The sequence below is a fragment of the Cyprinus carpio genome, chromosome B9 (assembly GCF_018340385.1).
Source record: "Cyprinus carpio isolate SPL01 chromosome B9, ASM1834038v1, whole genome shotgun sequence".
NCBI classification, from domain to species: domain Eukaryota; kingdom Metazoa; phylum Chordata; class Actinopteri; order Cypriniformes; family Cyprinidae; genus Cyprinus; species Cyprinus carpio.
In genome coordinates this window covers 23,130,818-23,155,354 of record NC_056605.1, presented here as the reverse complement: position 1 = coordinate 23,155,354, position 24,537 = coordinate 23,130,818, and the positions used below count along the sequence as shown (strand labels likewise).

Genomic DNA, 24,537 nt, shown 5'->3' with positions numbered 1-24,537 from the left:
CATATGTGTATTGATGGGCCTGTACAGCTCATGGTAATATTAATTAGTTTCAGAATTTGTTTTCAAAGATGTTTTTGTTTATTTAGTATGATATTGGAACTGCTGTTGATGTCAAATGGGTCCTGAAATGAAACCAGTTGGAGAAACATTGGGAAGTGATGGAAAATGCAAAACTGCTATATTTAGATCCAGTGGGACTTCTTATTTTGGCATTAGTCTCCACCAAACACTTTCATTAGCCTCTGTGGACCCATGCGCTGACCTGCATCACTAGGATTGATAGATACTTGCTTGCAGTCCCCTGCTCTCATAAATTAAATATGTCCAACCAAGCAAACTACTTAAGATATGATAATTTTCAGTCTACTACAGTTCAGGTGTTTTATTGCTGTAAATGAAGCACCAGTAATATGAGTGTGTGTATGTGTATATAATGTATATTCTGTATATGCTCTCTCTCTCTGTCTCTCTCTCTGTAATATGTACAGTATATGTAAACAGCGGGTAAAATAAGTATTGAACACATCACCACTTTTCTCAGTAAATATACTTCTAAAGGTGCTGTTGACATGAAATTTTCACCAGATGCCGGTAACAACCCAAGTAATCCATACATACAAAGAAAGCACAACAAATAAGTTCAGAAATTAAGTTCTAATGACACAGGGAAAAAGCATTGATCACATGAAGAAAGGGAGGCGCAAAAAGACATGGAAAGCCAAGACACCAGCTGAAATCTATCAGTAGAAAACAATCCTGCCCATTGTCAGTGGAAATTAATATTATTTGGTTCAGTTCCAACTGATGGCCTATAAAAAGGTGTCTCATGACCAATGTGCCACAAAAGAAACATGTCATGATGGGTAAAAGCAAAGATCTTTCTCAAGACGTTCGCAACCTTATTGCTGCAAAACATACTGCTGGAATTGGTTACAGAAGGATTTCTACACTTCCGAATGCTCCAGTGAGCACTGTTGGGGCCATAATCCAGAAGTGGAAAGAACATAATTTCACCATAAACCAGCCACAACCAGGTGCTGCTCGCAAAAATATTCTGACAGAGGAGTGAAATGAATTATCAGAAGAGTTTTCTAAGAGCCAAGAATCACTTATGGAGAGCTTCAGAAAGACCTGGAATTAGCAGGTACAATTGTTTCAAAGAAAACAATAACTGCCGAGGCCTGTATGCACGCTCACCAAGCAAGACTCTATTGCTGAAGAAAAGGCATGTTGAAGCTCGTTTAAAGTTTGCTGCACAACATTTAGACAAGCCTGTGAAATACTTGGAGAATAAAGTCTGGTCAGATGAGACAAAAATTGTACTCTTTGAATGCCATAATACACACCATGTTTGGAGGTCAAATGGCACTGCACATCACCCCAAAACATAATGGTGTAGCACTGGCAAAATTCATAATTGAAGGAAGAATGAATGGAAAAATGTACAGTGACATTCTTGATAAAAATCTGCTGCCATCTACCAGGATGATGAAGATGAAACAAGGGTGGACATTCCAGCGAGACAATGATCCCAAACACTCAGCCAAGGAAATTCTCATTTGGTTTTCATAGAAAGTAAAGCTGCTAGAATTGCCCAGCCAATCACTTGACTTGAATCCAATAGAAAATCTATGGAAAGAACTAAAGATTAGAGTTCATAGAAGAGGCCCATGGAACCTTCAAGATTTGGAAGAATGGGCCAAAATCGCACCTGAGCAATGCATACGACTAGTTTCTCCATACAGGAGGCGTCTTGAAGCTGTCATTACCAACTTTTGTACGAAGTGTTAAATAAATTCTTTTTTAAAAAATAATTTTTATATAAATTACAATACTTACTGTTTAACATAAAAGACAAGTTTTGTGGCTTTAGACATTTTAATCTAATATTTAGAAATGCTAGTCTTCATAATATTCTCTGTACAATCTGTTTAATAATCAATATGGCCTAGTAAATATAAACTATGCCAAGTACACTATGAAGAAACAATGCCTCTCTGATCTGGGCATCATGCCAGACAGTGTAAAATGACTAAAAAGGAGTCATCAGCAAATCATTTATGGAAGAGGGCTACTGTATTCCTATTAAAGTCTGTTGTAAAATTTAGTTGGAAACTTGCAACTTATCATCATAAAACACCAGCATGTGTAAGCTGCCAACATCCTATTACAGGAATGACACTGATTCACCCCAGGGAAGAACGATGGACGTTTACAATAGTGACCCAAATCCATGTCATTGATTAAATCCTGAGAGGTTTCATCTGAGAGATTTTTACGGAACTGGTGATGGACAGGAAGCAAATATTACTATCTGGACACATGATACCGAAGCCATTGTTTAAATACGCTTAAATTGCTTTGGCAGGTTTATTTATATTGCTCATTTGACCTCTTGGTATTATTGACTTTCCGCCTAGGTCTCTCAAAATGACATTTATTTGAATAGTGATGCAACAATACTGCTTACAACACTTTATTTAATCAGCACTGACCTATTTATTTAATATACCTTTTAGGATATTTGTTAGCAATACAACCATATGTTCAGTTTAAAAAAGCAGAAAATAACTACTTTCTGTCTGACTGGGAACATGGGTATTGACCTGTTGCCCTGTCTCTCAGCTCTGCTTGTAAAATCAATATAAACAGTATAAAAACAATATGAAGGTGTGGATAACATTGATCAGATGGAAATATCCCAATATCCCTTTCATGTCTAATATCTTGAGATTTTATTTCAGCGTATAGAGTGACATGACATCCAGCTCAGCCCAAACTCATCCTCTTTATAAATATACTTAGAAGAGACTGCTTGTAAATAATATATTTCCAGGGACAAAGCGAACCCAAAGGACTTATGTATGCCTCCAGTAATGCATTGTCTGACTTGTGTTCTTAGTAAGTTTTCATCTGGGTTTTATTTTGCTTTGCAGACCTTAAAGGAATAGTTTACCAAAAAAAATATTTTATCATTTACCTGTGACGTTGCAAATCTGCTTGACTTGCTTCTCTTTTCAATATAATCAAAGTGAATGAGCCTGTCAAGCTCCAAAATGACAAAAAAATAAAAATAAAAAATAAAAAATAATAATAATAATTCATTAAAGTGGTTTATATGACTCATGCACCATATTTCAAGTTTTCTGAAGTCATATGAGTCAGTGATAATCTTACTCTCTTTGCATGTTCAAGAGAGTTCATCAGTATGAAAGAAACATTCTTTTGAATTAGATCTTTTAAATGAATCGTTTGATGTTGTTCACAAATCTGGTCTGAATAATGTGGTTCTTGGTTTCAGCTGACTGGTTGCAATGCAGTTTTGGGGTGAACTAATCCTTATAAACAAATAATTAACAAATCTCCTGTTTTGTAATCAGGAGTTTAGTTCTCTCTCACTGTCTGAGCCACTTGAGCTTTTACTGACATCCATTAGAGAATATCTTATTTCCCTTTTCATATATTACTGACCTTTTCTCACTTTGACTGTAAATATGTTATCAGGCTTTTATACGGTTTTTGACATTTAGCAGATGCTTTTTATGCAAAGTGCCTCACAGTCCACTTAGTAAAGGGCTGGTCCTCCAGGAGCAGCCTGAGGTTAAGTAGCTTGCTCAAGGGAACAATGGTGACAGTTCATGAATCGGCCTTTCTGGGACCCAGAGCTTTAATCACTAGGCAACTATCACCATTGTATGCTCTTAGAAGGCGTTTGGCTCTCTTTTTTCTCAAAATCAGTGTCAAAGTGACACTGTCCATTGGCTGTATGGTGAGGACAGAGCTAATAACCTTTGAACGTAAAAGGTTTTGAAGATCAGTGAAATATAAAAAGTAGTGATGAATTACTGTAAGTGCCCTGTGCAGATGTCTAAGAACTTTAAGACACATAATATCTGACATAATTGTTACAATAGCAATTTGAGTCAAACATTAAAATTCCTTTAATTTTTAAATCAAACAATTGCATTGTTATATTCCATTACTCCTTTCTCCAATGATCATTCATTTTGAATTTACTTTTTAAATGAGTAATTAATTTAATTTTAATTATTTTTTAATTGCAGAATTGCATAGGTATGATAAAAAGTTAATAAACAACACTTTCTTTTTCAAATTTTCTAATTGCACACTTCCCCTGTCACTGCTATTGTATAAATTAGATTCATAAATAAATAGCAAAACAGACACTATGAAGTCTCATTTCATCTAATTATGAACTTGTTATCCTGTAAATTATTTTTCTCAGGGATAAAGATTTATAGAACGGTAACTGAAGCAGAGAATAAGGAGTTAGAATCATTTTAATTCAATTATTTTTAATTACAATATGCAGATTGCATAAGCACTATATAAAAGTTCATAAACAACATTGACTTCATTAGATTTTATTTTTTCAGCTTCTAATTGCACACTTCTACTCTCTGTGATATTTTAATAAATTGGATTTAAGTGAATAGCACCGGGAAACTATTTCACCTAAATGTAAAAGAGAGTTAACTTTTTATTCTTTAAATTCATAAATTCAGGGATAAAGATTTGCAGAATGATGACTGAAGCAGAGAATGTGGTTTGGACACACAGTTTGAAACATTGGCAGTTCAGAATGGTTTATCAAAGCCAAGCATTCTGTGGAATGGACCTGCTTTGTGAAAACTGCTGGCAGTTAGACAGAGATTTAGCATTTCAGTCTCTATTTTTTATATAGAAAAAGAACCAGTCAAGTGAGGGCAGCGCTATGTTTACACTCATTCTAAAAGGTCATGTTTGAATCTCACATGGGTAAAAGTAAATGGTTCTGTGACCCGATGGAGGACAGACTTCAGGAAAGATAGAATGTAATGGAAGAAGAGTTTGTCAGTTATATTTCATTGGATGTCTCATGAGAATCCAATGATATTCCACGTGGTTTCTTGCTGTGTGAGGTTCAGTGAGGTTCCTAAATCAGTAAACAGTATTATTGTGAAATATAATTACAATTTAAAACTATTTTCTATGTTAAATATTATAAAATGTAATTTATTCCTGTGATGGCTGAATTTTCAGCATCCATTACTCCAGTCTTCAGTGTCACATGCATATTCAGAAAATATTCTAATACTGATTTTACAGTATGTTCAAGAAATATTTCTTATTATTATCATTGTTGAAAATAATGTTTATCTTCGTGGAAACAGTGATAACTTTGTTTTTTTAGGATTTTTTGAGTAGTAGAAACAACAGCATTCATTCAAAATACATTTGTCAAAGTATTTACTGACACTTTTGATCAATTTAATACATCATTGCTGGATGAAAGTATTAATTTCTTCTGAAAAAAAAAAACCGATATATGTAGTATAATTATAGTTATTTGGTAAACTGGTACTATAATTGAGCAAATATGCAAATATATAATGTCAACTAATTGTTTTGAATTAATCAGTGTTCCACTGCTTAATTGCACAACGAATATAACTGACTTTGTGAAGTTGTCACCCTAAAATAACTGCTCAAATCAATCCTGAAGTTATGAAGTCCAAGGAGCTGTGAAGCTGTCAAGTTTAAGTTGTTGAGGGGAGAAAGGCTATGAAGGGTTATAAAAAGATTGGCGAAGCTATGAGTCTTCCTAGCAACATGAACTCCATTGAAACAAAATAGAAAATTTGTGGCACAACCCAGTCACTGTTAGGATCAGACCTTCCAGCCAAATTGAGCAACAGGACAAGGAGGGCAGTTATCAGAAAAGGTTCCAAGAGGCCAGCTATACAACAATGAAATGGAAACTATAGACGTCAAAAATCTCTTTGACACCTTACAGATTGAGCCTCTTTGGGAGAGTGGCTTGAGAAAGGTTAATATTAAGTTGTGCCTAGAGTTTTCTAGAAGACATTTGAAAAAACTTTAAGCCTTCTGAAAAAAAATATTATTATATATATTAAGAAACAATATATATATATATATATATATATATATATATATATATATATATATATATATATAGAGGGTATTTTTGGGACAATGCAGAATTTTATAACACAAGATAGTCATCAGCAAAGACTTTTAACAAGTCTCCTTACGTGCCATCAGCCTCATTAACCTTGCTATGCTACTCACTTGCAAAATTGGCCAGTTTTTAAAAATCAATACGTTGGACTGAAGTGGAAAGAAAGTGGCATTTTTGAGAGCTTTGCTGCCATACTGACAGCTACCATTTAGGAAATAGAGTAACTGCGCGACCCTTTGTCCTGAACTTCTTAATTACAGTAATCATGTGTAATTAGACAATGGTGTCTTAATTATTCATGCAGCATTTAACTTTGACATCATCCACATATCTTAATGCTTTTAATCATGGTGTACATTCAAAAGATGCTGAGTAAGTGTTCCACTCCTTGAGCCTTGATTTGAAGATGCAGAAAGTGCTAGCTGAACAGATGTTTCCAGATTTGGAAACTCTGAAGGCACTGAAACTGTCATTTTTGGACCTAGAACCTGGACGTTTAATTTTGCAGTGGATTCAAATTTCTAGAATGGTGTTTTTAGAATAGAGGTTTTCAATTTATACAGTACACATATGCTGTACACACTACAATGCTGTTCTATTCATCAAAGAATGTTAAAAAATTATGTTTGCACAAAAATATTAGGATAAGAATCAGTTTTCAGTGTGATGATAATAAGAAATGTTTCTTGAGCACCAAACCAGCATATTAGATTATAGATATGATTTTTGAAGGACCACGTGACAGAGAATACTTGATCTAGTGGCTACTTAAAATTCAGCTTTACCAGCACAGGAATACATTTCATTTTAAAATATATTAACATAGAAAGCATTTGAAATTATAGTAATATTTTGAAATTTTTCTGTTTTTATTGTAATTTTAAGTAAATAAATGCAGCCATGGTGAGCATAAGAGACCTTACAAAACATAAAAAAAAAATCTATAATACTGTATATGCTGAAAAAAATGAAATTCCAGAAGGAACCAATTGCTAGAAAATGCTAATTTTCTTCTGATTTTTAAGACAACAAGCTGAACAACTATTTTAAAATAGTACATTTATTTGAGAGGATGATGCCATTTCAATTTCAGTAAGCACAACAGGATTAGGGTCTGTTGTTGTTGACTGGACCCGCTGACTTCATTGAGTGAATTCATCTCTTTGATCACTGATCTGTGTGACCAGATGCTCAGGTTACGGGAGCGAGAGCGGAACCCTTGAGAGATCAAAGACAAACAATTCCTATCTCATCTGAAGCTGTAAGCGGGCGGATTAACTCATCCTCAGTTGTACACCATGGCTGTCCCACAGAGAGTGACGTTTGATTATCGGGGTGAGTGTTTTACCACCCGTGTAATGTAAGCAACAAAGAATTGTGCTTTAAAAAGTAACTTCAGCCTTTGTTGTCTCAGATTTATCCGTGCATTTTATTTAGAAATGATTTCAAGAAAAGGAAATTGAAATCACTTGCTCATCAGTGGATCCTCTGCAGTGAATGGGTGCCGTCAGAATGAGAGTACAAACAGCTGATAAAAGCATAACAATAATCCACAAGTAATTCACACTACTACAGTGCATGAATTAATGTTTTGTGAAGTGAAAAGCTGCATATTTGTAAGAATCAATCCATCAAGATATTTTCAACTTCAAACATTTATGGTATAATATTGCAGTTCTTAACAAATATCTCTGAATTTTGGATATGGATTTTGATGTGAGACGACAACAGGGCATGATTTATCACTGGAGAAACTGTTATTATAGATTATGGGTTTCTATTTTGTCCAGAATCAATGGTTTAAAGTTAAAATGCCTTAACGATGGATTTGTTTCTGATAAACACACAGCTTTTTGTCAGAAATCTTATTTTGATGGCACTCATTCACTGCAGAAGGATCCATTGGTAAGCAAGTGATCAAATGCCAAATTCTCCAAATCTCCTCATCTACATCTTGGATGGCAACCGCATGAAAACAATTTCAGTAAATTTACATTTCTGGGTAAACTATTAATTTAATAAATTATGTTATTATGCACCATGCAGATTCTGCAGCATTTAGTATTCAATATTTTTTGTATAATGACTGTTAAACTGTATTTGACCACTGACAAAATAATGTAAATTCGATCCTTGAAGATAGAAAAATACCTTCTTTTTATTTTTTTAAGCTAATGTTATTGATATGAAATAATATTTTTGACCTGAATAAATGTGAATGAATGAATAGTCCTATTAGATGTTACAGCGAGGAACATTTTTAGGTAACCTTTTTTTTATATTTCTTTATCATTCCACCATCTGTAAAAATGAATCTGATATCTTGGGAAAAACAAGAAACCAATAAGAGGCACAAAAAGCTGCATGAGAGCAAACTTAAAATAGAGGGAGATGTATCATTGTAGCTAATTATATGAGCTAAATAGCCCATAGAAAAAACAACTTGGATAGCAGATAAACAGTAATGTATAAATTACTAATGTAGTATTGTTGCAGTATTTCCATCTTATTTGTAGCATTTAAGATGAAACAATTTAAGCTCAAATTATTTTTTGTCATGTCCACATATTATGTTATTTGCTAGGTAGCCATGAAAATAGTAAAATAAATTATAGTCAGTAAGTTGTTATCACAAAATAAATCCCTTCAGAGTGGTACAATGGTGATAATGACCTATAATGATATACAATAATGACCAGCCAACTGTACATAAACATTAGCCCAGTAAGAAGCAGCTAACAATTATCTTTGCATAGCTGCTCTCTTTTCTTGAAACAGTTTTCAGCTTCACAGGTGAAATTAGTGAACATATGCTCTTTCTCTCTGCTGACTTAGCAGGGTGACCCATGAGATCTGCAGTTTGGTTTTGTGCGCTTTGTTTTATCTTAGCAAGGAGAACATATTTGTTGTCACCCAGGATTTGCAGACCGGAGGTGGCATCTTCACTATTATGACGTCTTGATAACTGTGATTTGTCTGGACAATTCTCAACTTCATGGCTCACTTGTTTGATAGTTATGTGTCTGTGAGTGAAACAGTTTGATATGTTAAACCTGAGAGATTTGATGCCAATGTGTCAGACACTAAGTTTCTTTCTCTGCAAGACTCATTGAGCTGAGGAATATGTGCCATGTCCTGGCATTCTGCTCTCAACTTATGCCCAGTCCGAGAGGAATTTGTTAATAGCGCTACCCCATGATTGTGAAGCCATCTGTTCTGAAAGTTGTCAAGGGGAGAAAGTGAATTTGTAAGGGCTGTAATTTTATATCCTTCTTTCAGTCACTTACTTACCAGTCCAAAGTGGCTCTATCAGTTACATACAGCTCCCAGTATGGTGTGGACTCCATACTGTGCACTTTGGAAAATGTAAGTGAAATTGTTTCACAACAGGATGTTTTTATGAGACGCAGATGACCACATCATCCAAAAGACAATCTTGATGTCAATGTTGTTTGCCTTTCCCTCAGCATCTGTTGTCCCTGGCTTTTATATACCTCACTTCTCCCTTGATGATAAAATAATGGGGCAATTTTCCACATCAGAGCCAAGTTGTCGTGTCTCAGGCTGCTACTGTAAGAAGGAAAGATCAGACATACAGGCAAAGCTACCAAAAGACCCCTTGCAGTTTTTTCAGCAGTGCTCAGTTACAAAGCAATAGAGAGTCCAATATAATTGTTGTATTTATGTTTTTAAATTTATACAAGGTGAAACAGATATAACAAAAATTTTAATTCTAATAATTCTAATAAAACCAAAATTCTAAAGTTCTAACAATTTTGGTGACCACAGTGGTGGCCAAAATGATTAGAACATGAGTATTTTCACCAGCTAAAAAATGTTTTTAAGTCACTTATTTCTATCTTTTTCTGTAGTGCGTCAGTAGGAAATATCAGTTTACATTTCCAAACATTCATTGTGCCATTATTTGTAATAATCCAGTGAGATTTTTGTTTGCACAAGGAGTCTGAAAACAGCCAGTGTTCCACACAGAGATCTGATCTCTTCATCATCCAGTCTGTCTGGAATGATATGAAGAAACAGAACAAACTATTAATTGCTAAATAAAATCTATTCATCCTTATTTTACAGCATTTTTACATAATTGCCTAAAACTTTTAACAGTACTGTAGCTTTGTATGTATATACCACTGTGTATATACAAACATACATACATGTATATATTTGCTTTTTGCATGCTTTTTTTTCTGATTGGCTTGCAGCTAAAAAAATACATTATGCTTAACATGAGAGTATAATAAATGATTAAGAGCAAAATGTCTTCCCTCTACTTTAACAGTGCAGGCCTCACAGTATGAGATCTGTCTCCTGGAGTGCGGTGGGGTTGGAGTCTTCTCTTGGATTTTTCATGGATATTTCTGGAATCATGAAGGCACAGTTCACCAGAGGGCAAGACTTGGCTGTCAATGGATATTATTCACCAGGGCTAAGGTTGCACTTTATGACTACACTGCAGCAGTGTGCACACACAACAGATGTTCATCACAGCACCTAAAAGGCATGTGGGAAAACCAATAAAGAATTTCAAAGGAGCCACTCTGCAGAGGTCTATGAACAAACAGCCTGGTGTTGGAAAGAATGAAGGAGCGAGGAAAATCGCCAGCCGATCATAGTTAACTAGATTGTTCCTGTTATCAACGTGCTGCATCAAAATGAGACCAACCTACACCTTACTGCTGTGATTCACATCATAAAATTGACTTTGCGTGACCTCAGGTAGAAAGTGGTGGAGCAGTTTTAATGAGATGAATTATGAAGTACACTGATTTCATTTGAATTGATTAGTAACAAATAGCTTTTCTGGGTACAAACCTCTCCTTTCACATAATCAGAACACATCTGTGAACATTGTGAATGAGATCGTTTTAAAACCTTTAGCACGTTTTTTTTTTTTTGATAATTATTTGATGTTTAAGTACTTGGAATAAAATTAAAGCTCATATAAAACAAAGCCTCAGATGGCCCACCCACAGACCACCCAGAACCTGTGCACTGAGCATCTAAAGCATATTGATTTTACATATTTACATATTAATTACACAACTTTCAAGGGTAATGGCACAAAGGGTTCTGTTTCAGTTCAGTTAAATTTTTTTATATAATTTTTTACTACATGCAATCCAGCACCATTGTGTTAATGCTAATTCTCTAGAATTATATACGTTTTCTATTACTTTAACTCATCAAAATAATTCAACCAGTTTCAACTTGCAAGTTATACAAGATTCAACTATTTTTTTTTCCTTCAGTTTTGAGCTGGCTGTGTTTGGCCCACCACTTGGTAACTAGTTAACTAGGCTGTGGAAGAAAATCCATAAAATAGGCCACAGTGTACTGTATTAATATAAAGGAATTTTATGTATGTATTTTTTACAGGTGTTTTACATATATTTTGCACTTCAGTGCATTGTGTTTTAGGGTTAATAGAAATGTCCGTAAAAGTACCAATGTCCGGCTATAGTCCCTCAACCCTATTAAAATGTCAAAAACATTTGAAATCATGCTTCTACTCAAAACATTATTTTGTAAGACTAAGATACATTTTTTTTCTTAGCTTTTAAGACACTTTTACAATTAAATGCACTGAAATGGTCACCTGTTGGTACTTAAATTACATTTCCCACTTATTTTACAGCATTAACCCAATTATAGGGTCTACTTTCCATGTGAAGCCTTGGGCTCTCTATTGGTTTAAATCTGAGCACAATAATAAGATCTGGATGATAATTTATTTCTGTCTAATAAGGAGTGATTTCTCATAACTCCTCGGCAGAGCAGATGTCATCTGTATTTAGCGGATATATTTTATCTCTTCAGAGTTGAGGCAAAGATGTTTTTCTATAAATCCTGTGCCTGGGAAGTGCACATTTTGTAAATGGTCCACGGTCATTTAGGAATTTTAATATTATACTGCATTATGACTATATACACTAAACCATTCTGAAAACAACATCTTGTTATAATTATTATTTTTAATGATATCAGGTAGCTTTCTGGACTACTTTTGATTGGTCAATTGTGGCATTATGATCATCAGTACATGACAATACCTGAGATTGAAAGCAGAGCTAATTTTATTTCTCTCAAATCACCACAGACTTAATTGCAAATGACAAATGCAATGACACCATCTCAGTTATCGATCATTAGGTGATTTAATATTACTGTATGTCGTGTCTTCTTCGCTTAACAAGCAATAATGAACTCTGACGACTTGAATTAAAACAAAAAAACTGGTTTACTGTAGTTTCAGATAGTTTACAGGGATGAATTCACTTTTGCAGCATATACTAATACCAAGTTCACATCTTAGCGTGCTCTCAATCTGAATAGCATTATGGGCAATGTTTTCCTAAAGGGGAACAGCCCAATTAATTACTATATATATGGTTTATGTTCTTATTATTTAAAACAATGAATTAAACATTATACTAAGCATTTATGACTCTCATTAATCTAATTTAAGTTACAACACTGTATTTTGCACATAGTAGTGGAGTGGGTCCTCATATTTATTTATTTGATAAGTGTACTTTCACTTCATAAAATACTAGCCTACAAGACTACTAATGCATAATGATATCTAATAACTACAAAATGTCTTATGATATTGGTTGTAATTCTCATTAGTTAAATGCAAATAAAAAATGGGCCTTTATTTATAGCTTTTCCCCCAGCAAACATGAATGGTTTATGAAACTGTCTGACCTGATTTCTTATGTGAAATGGAATATGACGACAGGAATAGCACCCCAAATGGCCTTAAACTTCACCATGATAAAGTGTGTCTGCCTTTAAATCCACCCCAGTTGAGTCTCTCTCCATTTGCCCTTTAATAACACAGGAAAATAAGGAACTGTGGGTACGAGTTAGACCGCATAACCAAGATGAATGAATGAACTGCCATTTACCACTGCCAAGGCTTGAAGTTCTCCTATTCCACATCAATTAGGCACAGTGGGGTGAAAAAGCAAGGATATAGTGGAAAACATTGCTACAGAGAAGGGCCCACATGACTATTCATTCATTATTCAGTTGAATTTAATGAACAAACTGAAGAGCATTACATTTTTATCATACACAAAGACAGATTTTAAAGAATTTGTACATATATATTTTGTTCTGTTACAGATGGTGTTATACAAACTTCTTGTACCAGAACCCAATAAGAATAAAAGCTCTTGTACAGTATATAATCAGTATGGTAGTGGACACTTTGGAGGAGCAAGGGGTAATGAGTGAGATCACAGGTGACCCTGTGGGGCTGCTAATTCAATAGGGCAGCTGAATAATCTGCTGCTGATGCTCTTCGATAATGGAAACACATTTTCTTGTGCCCTTGACACCAACTAAAGCCCTGAGCAGAATACTACACAAGAAAATGGGCTTGATCCCATTTTTAGCTGAAGCACAGTGTGTCTTACGATGAGATGCATCTTCCATGGCTTTTGTGCTCAGTGCCTTAGGTTAACACTGAGTCACTACCTGAAAACTAATTTATTTTTTTCTACACATTTTCTTGTTTTGTGCTAAAAAAAAAAGGATTTCAATCTCCCTCATAATACTCGGCTGAAATGCAGAGCAATGAATACACTGACAAGTAATGCACTGGCATTAATGTGGTGGACTTGTGCATTTACAGTGTTGACATAATGTTCCTCGAGCGGTACCATGAGGCGGCATTAAGTGGGTTTTATGTATTTGGGTCATGTTTGAGTTCCCCTAATTCCTAATAAATTACTATGACTCTCTCACTAGATCACATGATAAATGCCCTCTGCGGTGTATACCTTCAGGGATGAAGGCAGGATAAAGTGGTATTTTTTTTTGTCCGTTCACAAAATGCTTGGTGTAACAACTCAGTTTGTTTGGTGTGGCTTAGTGGTTAAAATTTAGTATGCGCACAGATAAAGGTTTAAACCTTAGAGCTTGAATTGCTACCATTGTGCCTTTGGGTTGCTTAACTCCTGAATTGGGGCTCATTGATAATGACATCAACAATGATGCCACTACTATATGCCCCATCATTTTGTGAGTTGCTTTTATGCCAACGTGTCTGATAAATGAAGAAAAGTGAGAAAATGGGTCATCATCATTGTAGTGCTCACATACATAAATCAATGACAAATTCAGATCAGACAGGTGTTTAACATCATCCGTGTTGAGAGGGGGTGACATGCTTGAGAACTGACCTGTCGAATGAATGTCCTCCAAATGCAGAATGAAATGATTACATCCCTAATGGCACTACTTCAAAAAGCATGACTGTGATAGTGAGAAATCCCATCAGGAATGTCGTTAAATTTTTAGGAGCAGCAACAGAGTTCTTAAGGAGGATGAGGAGGCAGTTATGACAATGGCTGTAGCTCTCACTGGATGCACATCCCCTTGGAAACTAATTTGGTTGTACGCAATTACACGTTTAAATGCGTCCCCAATGGAATGATCATGTGTGCCATTCAGTAGCAACCCTGGTGTGGCATTTAGATTTTATTTTCTCTATGTTGCTAGAGGGGGTCTTTAACCTCCTCAATTTTAGTTGTTTTCGAAAGCAAAATCAGACAATCAGTAATCGGTAAATCAATGTATTTGTATATATATATATATATATATATATATATAATATATATATATATATATATATATATATATATATATATATATATATATATATATATATATATATATATATTTTTTTTTTTTTTTTTTTTTTTTTTTTTTTTTTTTGTATTTTTACATACTAATGACCTAAATAGTTAAAGGAATAGTTCACCCCAGAGATAAAAATGTACTAACCTTCAGGCCATCCAAGATGTAGATGAGTTTGTTTCTTCATCGGAACAGATTTGGAGAAATTTAGCATTGCATCACTTGCTTATCAAAGGATCCTCTGCAGTGAATGGGTCACAATGAGAGGTCAAACAGCTGATAAAAACATCATAAGTAATCCAAACCAATCCAGTCCATTAATTAGCATCTTGTGAAAATCTGTATGTTTGTGATAAACAAATCCATCGTTAAGACATTTTAACTTCAAACCATTTCTTCCAGCTACAATGAGTCTTCTATCCATAATATTGCTTTCTCCAGTGAAGAAAAGTAATCTCTTCTGAATCAGCAAAGAAATATGTACAGCTCAAGCACAGTTTGTACATGAAAACAGTCCAAAAGAGCTCTAAACAAATATGCCAGTGGATTTAGATGTGAGAGGACAACTGATGATGGGTTTTTTTTTTTTTTTTTTGTAAACTAGAGAAAGTATTACTTTGGATTATGGACTTGTATTTTGGCCAGAAGTGATCATTTGAAGTTAAAAACATTTTAATGATAAATTTGTTTATTACAAACACGCAGCTTTTTGCTTTACAGGACATTAATTGGTGGACTGGATTACTTGTGGATTATTGTGGTCTTTTAATCAGCTTTTAGGATTCTCATTCTGACAGCACCCATTCACTCATATATACTTGAGAACTTAATTCTGCAGAATGACAATCGTTTAGGTGACACATGAATATGTCATACTATATTGTCTTTATGGCAGCAATGACAAGGTGCTATTAACGTCCCATGAGCCTTGTCAGTGCATGCTATACCAGCATTTCCATGGAGAAGTATCATTAGGTTTAAAGTGCTCGATGCTTAACTTTGTTCATTACTTTAACAGTGCTGTGCTGTGATAAATTAATGACTAAATAAGTATGTATATTGTGAAGAATAAAGCATTAGGTTGCTATTTTGGAGAACTAATCAACTCACTATGCAAAATGCAATTGTGCTGCTGTCATTTATGCATCCGCATATAACCTTCTAACAGATGAACTGTAATTTTGGTAACTTCATCTGCATGTTGAACAGCTATGGGATGTTTGCTACTGTCTTACATCATACACATTAAACATTTCCCACAGAAAAAAAGGAAACATATGGAATAAACTAACATCAACAATAAATTAAGGGTAAGAGGGAGACTAGTGAGAAACAAAAGCTTTTTCTAAAGAGACATGTTGATTTATTGTTGGCTTTAGAATGCAGCCCCTTGAGTTAAACTATAGCAGAGCGGAGTATAAATCACACCACACCTGAAATATAACAGTCCATTTGGCCTCAGAAGTCACAAATGCAAGTCTTGGTCTTCACGCTATACTAAATCACTCTGGTCCTCAGCTGGCTGAGGGTTTGTCGGTACGTCAGTCGAATGAACTTTGTGCTTTGTTGAGATGGACTCTAGTTTGATGTAATCCATCAAGCTGTGTATCCTTATGTTGCTCCATCACAGATAGATTCACAGAATATTCTTCAGCATATACTAGACCACCTCACTTTGAAACTTAAACTGGCTTATTAAACAGATGTCAACATGACTTTGAAGTTCTGGTTCTAATTGGCATTTCCTTTTGAAGCAACTGTTGGATGTAGCTAGAGCTGAGGAATTAAAGCGCTCACCTTATATACTGTATGTGGGGGTATATTTAATCTTTACAGCACCAGTTGTTTATCTAATCATCGTATAACATCTTAAAGACTCTATTCGAATGTTTATCCATGAAACTTTACTTTTTACACTCAGTTAATAATCATGGCAAAAAGCACCACAATTTTTTTTTTTATCTGCCTTGTTATAACATGCAAATCTTTGCTGAAACATAGCAAATGAAACATCATGCTGCTGCAGAAACAATTGCTACAAAAGAGGTTTTTAAGTGGTTCAAGTAAGCAATCAACATTTTTCAGACAATATGATTTGGTAAAAATTAGCTGTATTTATTTGGCACAAAAAACAATAACAATACCAATTAGAAAATGCACAATGCTATTTGAGAGAGAGCATTTCATCATTGTATTCAAGTGTAGGGCTGTAGCTATCGATTATTTTAGTAATCAAGCATTCTATTGATTATTCCATCAATTAATCAAGTAATCAGATAAGAAGTAATTTTTCTTTATTAAAGAGCAATACTAGATATACAAGAGAAAATAAGAAAGGGCTCTTAAAATGAACAACTAATATGTTTCCTTTTTAGTTTTTTTTTTTTTTTTACTTCTGAAATTGCATCCATTAATTACCATTAAAACTAAATCCATTTAATGCATTTAATTGCCAAATTACATTCAAAATGCTAATTAAAATATAAATAAATAAATAAAATTACAATATAAATAAATAAATAAAAATACAAAAATCTATTTCACATTACTTTTAAAAAGGTAAAATGAGAATTAACACTCTTAAACATCTCTCTACGTACTTGGTGTGTGTGTGTAAAACTTGTTTTTGATATCCTTCATATTCTGTGTACTGGTCAGTTCACAGCAGAGATAGAAATTAATCTGTTCCAATAAGTTTCAATTAATTTTTAAATTTTATGGGCATTTTTACCTTTATAAAGCCTTTTTTATATATATAAAAGTGTGCATCATCTTTTGAATCAAATTCTTACATTTAATCAGTCAATTAAAATAATAAGACATTTGGGCTATTACCAAACAAATGATATCAGTATCAACAAAATTCATCTTTGCAATGCAGATGAAACACAGAAGCTGCATCTGAAGAGGCATCTAGATGTAGGCCTATTTATACTATTTAATTTAGCTCAGGGGGACATGCGTTTAACCTGCAGTTACAAATGCATAAATAATATTTTGTTATTTTAAACATGAAACATCGGATACTGATATTTAGAATTATTTTATAAATGAAAAGATACTTTAAATGTGAAATTAAAACCGCCAGTAGGTGGCAGCATGTCACTGTTAATAAGTGAGTCATTGCGACTGAACCGAATCATTTAAACAGTTGATTCATTCAGGAACGAAACGCCCTCATGTTACTCAGAGACGCAAAACAGCGTTGTGGCTGTGTTTGAAATTATTTGTTGTTGCCGAAATAAAGCGCTACAGGCAATATGGTGTCTAAAACGTAAGTATATTAATATTAACTTATTGTTTATTGAACTGTTGCATAAAACTGGTACTTTTCGTGTGATATTACTAACTAACTTTCTTTCTGTGTTATTTTTATGCATAACTGTATGGGGACTGGGGAGTGTGTCTGTGTGTATCACAGAGTGAGAAAGAGACAATCAACATTAAGCTTAGTATTTCACAAAACATAGCTAACTTAGGGACATCATAACTAGCCATCATACTGATTTATGGTCTTAAATATTCCTGCGTCCAAATGTGCATACCATTCACCCTATCTGCTCTAAATAGTATTGAAAATGATTAATACCACATAGAATTTAGCATGGATAGCGCACATTGGGACGCAGCAGGCTATGTCCAGCGTTTATCGGGTTGTGTGTTGTGTTTCAGTAATAATGATCCGTGGGGAAACAGTGTTTCGTGTGTAGTTACAGTAAATGAACTAAACAAAGCCTCGAGGCAAATAATTTGCCTAGGTGATTTTTTGTATTCGAGTTACTCGTGGAATCCTTTCAGCCCTATTCAAGTGATTTTGGTCTTAATTAAATACACTTTTCAGACAATGTTCTTGTTTTCACTTCCTTAACATACAGAGAGTTTGTGTGTGTGTGTGTGTGTGTGTGTGTGTGTGCGCTCATGCTACTACAGACTAGGTATAATAGTTTCATAATATATGTATTTTCTTAAACTACATATATCAGGGGCTGCAAAATAATGTGAACACCTGGGAAATAGGCAATATTTCTTTATTAAAGTGTTTTACCACCATTTGGATTTAATACAGCTTCCTACCTTATTAGATTAGATTCATACGACTTGTGAATAGTCTTCAGCAGAATGTCATCTATCAGAACATCTGCCATTTGCTTCAGAGATGTTGGAGAAGAGAATCTGCTTTTCACCCTTTTCTCTCAAACTGCCCACAGTGGTTTGATAATGATCAAGCCAAATGATTTGTTTGGCCAGGGCATATGTTGAGGTTCATCTTGGTGTTGTCCAGGTTTTATGATTCACGGATCTATCTTTTTGCATTTTATGTCTGTGATTAAAGTTTTAGCAATTGCAGATCTTTTCATGCATGGTGGCTTTGTGAAGTTCTATGTGGTTGGTTTTTTATGGAAACATTGTCTTCAAGTTGAATATATTGAGGTTTGCTGTCATGTTGCAGCAGTAGATCTGTGTTTTTTGGACACAATCCTTCTTAGTGTTTGATGGGTCTTATCATTTAAGGTTTTTTTTTTTTTTAAGATGTATTTTTTTGGGCATCTTTGCCTTTATTATGATAGGACAGTTCAGAACTCACAGGTAGCGAAGTGGGAGAGAGATGGGGGGGATTGGGAAAGGTCCTCAAGTCGCTATTCAAACTTGGGATGCCCGTAGCACAACAGCACTGTTCTGTATGTCGGTGCACTGCCCACAAGGCTATCGGCGCCGACATCATTCATTCATCATTCATAGTTTTCTCCCACTATTCACTCCACCATGGGTGTAGAATATGCGGGAGACGTGAGGGACGTGCATCCCTCCCCCTACACACACATTTAACCCTAAGGTTGTGTTCAAATCCCTAAAACACTTGTGGTGTTCCCAGTCAAAAATGACCAGGGCACAAAAAACAGCTTATAAATCTCTTGTTATGCAATATTATCACCTAATATTGGTATCAATCTTTTTGTCAGCTTGTTTTCTTTCAATTAGGACTGGTTTTGTGTTTATTTTTGAAACTGATTCATCAAAGGCCTCAAGTGTTATTTGTGGATAATTTTAATAATATTAAATAAAACCATTTATTTTGTAAAAATTTTCCACAAAAAATTTTGAACATTTTTGAAAATTTGTACAAAATAAAAGCTTTTCGAAAAAAATTTCACATGGAGCAGCATTTACTACACAGAGCCATTGTTCACTAACAAGCTGCGTGAAACCACGATCATATTTTGCGCATGTTTTGAGCAGCTTGTCAGTGAACAACGGCCCTGTGTAGTTAATGCTGCTCCATGTGAAAGCACACACATGATGGAGATTTACCGCTGATTACAGAACCGGCTTTACTGACAAGATGCGCAATCTATTTTGCAATGCCATAACATTAAAGGGTTAGTTCACTCAAATATTAAAATTATGTCATTTATGACTCATCCTCATGTCGTTCCAAACCCGTAAGACCTCCGTTCATCTTCGGAACACAGTTTTGGGAGAAAGAAAATTCTTTATGGGTCAAAATGACCCGAACACAACCTGAAGGTTGATAAAGGTTTTCAAAGGCCGGTGTGAATAAATCTAGATTTAACGGAATAGTCTGTGCATGACCTGATGTTTTATTCGTATCCAGAATGAGGCGATGTGATTGTGAACATCACGGAGCGCTGAACACTGCCATGCACTATGTTTCACTCATACTCAAAGCCAGAAGGCACTCTTGCCAGAAATTCCCAGACTGACTCAGAAGTAATAACTTGACGTGCCAGAAAATCCCTATAAGGACAAAAGCATCCAGCTATCACTGTTTAAACTATTAAACACTTGGATGTGACGACATTAAACACATGATTGTAACAATATATGTGGGTTTTTCCAAGTCATCTCCAGGTAATAAATAAAGTATATGAATAATGCAGTGCTAGTGTTTGTAGTATATAAACAAATCATTAGGAAAATATAAGAAAAATATTATAGAATACAAATGACTGGTCATTGTACAGCAGTGTATTTGATTTCTTAGCCAATTAAAAGTAAGAAGTAAGAGTAAAATAAAACTTGTCAATTTTATATATATTTAAATTGAAATTTCTGCCCCCCTCACTTCTGAAATGATGGCTATGCCCCTGCACTCTGCTAAACAGGCTCCCATAATTTGTTCTTTTTGGAAATTTGCTTATATGACACTCAACCTAGAGAATATAAGTACTGTATGAAAAGTAAAAAATAAAAATAAAAAAAAAAAAAACCTTGTAGCCTATACAACTGATATTAGCCCCTATATTAATAAGTTTTCATGTTTTTTGAATGAATTACAGACATGTTTCTATATCATTTCCGGCAGCTAAACCTTGAACCTTTGGGATCAGCACTAATACTTAGATTTCTGCTCTTTCAGTAAGAAGTCTGGTTGCATTTTCTCTTCAAGTTTTCCAGTAGGCTATATAAAGTAGCAGAACCCAACACCGAATCTAGTTAGTCAGTGAGTTATCAGACAAGGGCAATTGTCTCTGGTCCTCCTTGTCTAATTGGCAAGATGAGGTTGTAGCTGCTAGTGTGAGGGAGCACAGGAGGTCTGTCAGCCCAGAGCAATGGAGTGAAAACAAAAGAAATTGTGGCAGTTTGTGGTAGTGGTTGTTTATTATACCTTCTAGCTTTCTGTAATATGATTTTTCTCTTAAGTGCCTTGCTTACTCATTACTAGAAAACCCAGGTGTTTATCTAGCTCTGTATTTTATATTAAACTGTATACAATTCATTCTGATAGAGACGATGTAATCATGAAGGATTTGTCTAATTATGTATAAAATGTAAGCCTCCTTAGTTAGGGTGCTCAACATTTAATATGCAGCACCCTTCTCAAAAATGGACCTGTACTATTTTTGACATCTCTAGAATCCCTTGCAGTGTCATAATGAGTGCCAACATAAACAGTATTCTGGTGATGGGACATCCTATCAGGATTGTTTGAGGGCCAGAGGCTTCTCCTTTGAGGATGATAAATTGAAGCGTGGCAGCTGCGGTTGAGTGGTGGGGTGGCAGGAAGCTGATATGTCACCCTTCCAGTCCTCCCTGCTCCTGTGGGAATGAGGAGGAGGGTGAGACCGTGCTTCAGGGAGAGAATTAGTGCCCACCACAGAAGCTCTGCTGGAAACGCACCTCTCTGTTCCACCAATGGGTATGCATATTAATTTCTTCAGAATATGGTTGGTTTCAAGTGATGGATCATCCAAACATATAGGGAGGCTGTGCATGAGTATATTTCACTTCAAGGTCCTTTTCAACTTTTTCCATTAATACAAACAACATCTCAGCCAAAATGCATTTTCTTTTTCCCCCCTGTTCATGGTTTATCAAGAGAGAGAGGGAGGAAAAAAGTATTATTTGTTTAAGCTTGCAGTCAGAGCCTGTGCACACATATGCATACACTTGTCTCATTTCACCTCAGAATTCAGATGGTCGGAATTGTTGTACAAATTAAATAATATTATTTTATATTGCTAAGCACAAACATGTTTTGTATCAGGGCATCTCGAATTAACCTTGTCTGGATAGGAATACCATTCTGCTTTGTGAATCGTGTACATACATACTGAGAGGAAAATCACACAACACACTGACCTCGAGATCATGTACTTGCAAGAATGATTCTACAAGATCTAATAAAACAGCGCACCTCAAAGCAATTTAACAGTAAACAGTGAAACACTATTTTTACTGTTACAAAATGATGCATACATGAGAAGGAATGTTAAACATCTTGTCATTCTCGGAAGTCCTTGTTTCTGTGTTTCTTAAGTTCTGTTATTTTAGCTTCTCTTCCTGACTCTGTCAAATATAAGATAACTTGCATCACATTCAAACAGAAAACTACACCTCAGACTGATTCTGAGTAGTTACTGGAGTAATGATTCAGTGACTTCATGTCACAAAGACTTTAGTTTCTGAGTGAAATAGCTATGTAGCCTAATAGTTTGAGTGAATGAGTCAAATGTAGTTAAGATGTAACTTGGTGTAACATTAAATTTGTTGATTCTGCTGGCACAAAAATAACACCGGTGATGTAACAGTTGTTTTAGATTTTGAGGAAACCATTTATTATGCTGTCTGTTAAAGGGCAGATCATCAAGAAAACATTGCATTCAAATGATTGTATATAACCATCTAATAAACTTCTTGAAATGGTGATTCACATGCATTCTTATCCACAAACATCAAGAAAACAACTGTTTACTGCAGATAAGCAAATGGTTTAAAAATGAAATGATAATGACGCTGGTGAACATACACACATGGATTAGTTCACAATGGTGCTTTGTATCCAAGCAGCTTAATCACAAAGATTCACAGGTATAATTTGTTCCTGGAAATGATTTGATAAAGTGAATATGTTTAAAATGAGGATGGCATATTTTGCCACCAGAAAAGTGAATGGTGACATTTCCAAAATGCTTATTTTGTTTTATTGTTTTGGCTTTGGTTTAGAAATGCAGTTAGAAAATGAAGAATGTTGCCCAGAAGGTGCCATCTCATGCTGTAATACTTTTGGGGTAAGCTGATAATAATGAGAATTCAGTTTTTTTTATTTAGATATATTATAGACCTGGAGCTTGTCCAGTGAGCTTAATTTTTTGTTAATAAATGTTTTGTCATAATGGATAATCAACGACCAAACAATAACACCGCACAAGTCAATTCAATCACGTTCTCTCTATTTTATTTGATTAAACAGCAATTATACAGATGTAGCCAACAGTGAACACTGTGAGCATGCATTAGCAAACTGGGTTTATTTGATTTCCTTTTCATTGTTTTAGTGCAGTGAATGTCAAAGCAAGCTGTAACTCAAAGACTGTCAGTTATGAGAGAGCTGACGGAGAGAGAAACATGCAGAGATGCGATCCAAGCACCCAGCATGTCACAAGGAGTTAGAAGAGCCATCCCTCTGAAGATCATGTCACCAAAGATTAATTGGATCTCTGCTCCTCTGAGAATTAGTGATTTCGAGGTTTAGATTAGAGGTTTTTATCGCACTGGTTCAGGCAGTGCTTCAGACGTTTCTAAGACTGAGGCTTTACAATTATTCTCAACTCTGACTTATCTCAGAATGGCCCAACAAAAAGGTTTGTCTTTCCTTCCAGCACGTTCTCTCTATATTAGTCACATATATACAATAGTTAAATAAACATGAAAATTGTCATTTTAATACTTAGTAAGTTCATATATCACATTTAGTCACTGTCACTAGAAATTTCCTTTTTAAAGTTTGTATTAAATGTGCAGTAGGAGAACTTGGAAAATGCTAACTTTAGCCTGATAGCACTGAAAGCGAATGTCCCACCCTCCCTGCAATTCCCGTCTAAAGCCACGCCCACTGAACACATTTACGATTACAGACCAGAATACCAGAGACAACATTACTACAATAGGCTACGAATCATGATGTGCATATCATGTTTTTTTTTTTTCTTTTTCTGTTGAAATCTCACATTGACAGTATTGTCCTTAAACATGACAAAATAAATGAATAACTTTTTTATGTCATATAAAAATGTGCGCTCCCAATTGTTCCAGACCAGTGATTTGCAGGTAAAAGAATGGAGTAGCAAAACAAACCTAAAGTTAATAATCTATGAGATAATATTTTAATTATTTTTTGTTTTAAAGGGGTCATTTTATGCTCTTTTCCAAAGTTTTAATTTTGTTTTGGGGGATGTACTAGAACGGGCTCTCATACTAGGTTGTTCAAAAAACATTATTTTTCACATATTTTACATTATTACAAATCTCCCGAGATCTCTCCCGAGTCTGGCACGAACAGCTCGAACAGTTCCTGTATCAAATGAAGGCAAGCCTTCTGAAATACGAAATGTGCTGTGATTGGTTAGCTGGGCCAGTGTGTGTTT

At 34.9% G+C, this 24,537-nt stretch overlaps 1 long non-coding RNA gene across 1 annotated transcript; it reads left to right on the top strand.

The window, feature by feature from the left end:
- Positions 1 to 17,865: 17,865 nt before the first annotated feature.
- LOC122138386 lies at positions 17,866 to 24,065 on the top strand. The gene is made up of 3 exons (XR_006155522.1): positions 17,866 to 17,924; positions 23,117 to 23,181; positions 23,449 to 24,065. It is a non-coding gene; the product is annotated as an uncharacterized LOC122138386 (long non-coding RNA).
- Positions 24,066 to 24,537: the final 472 nt, after the last annotated feature.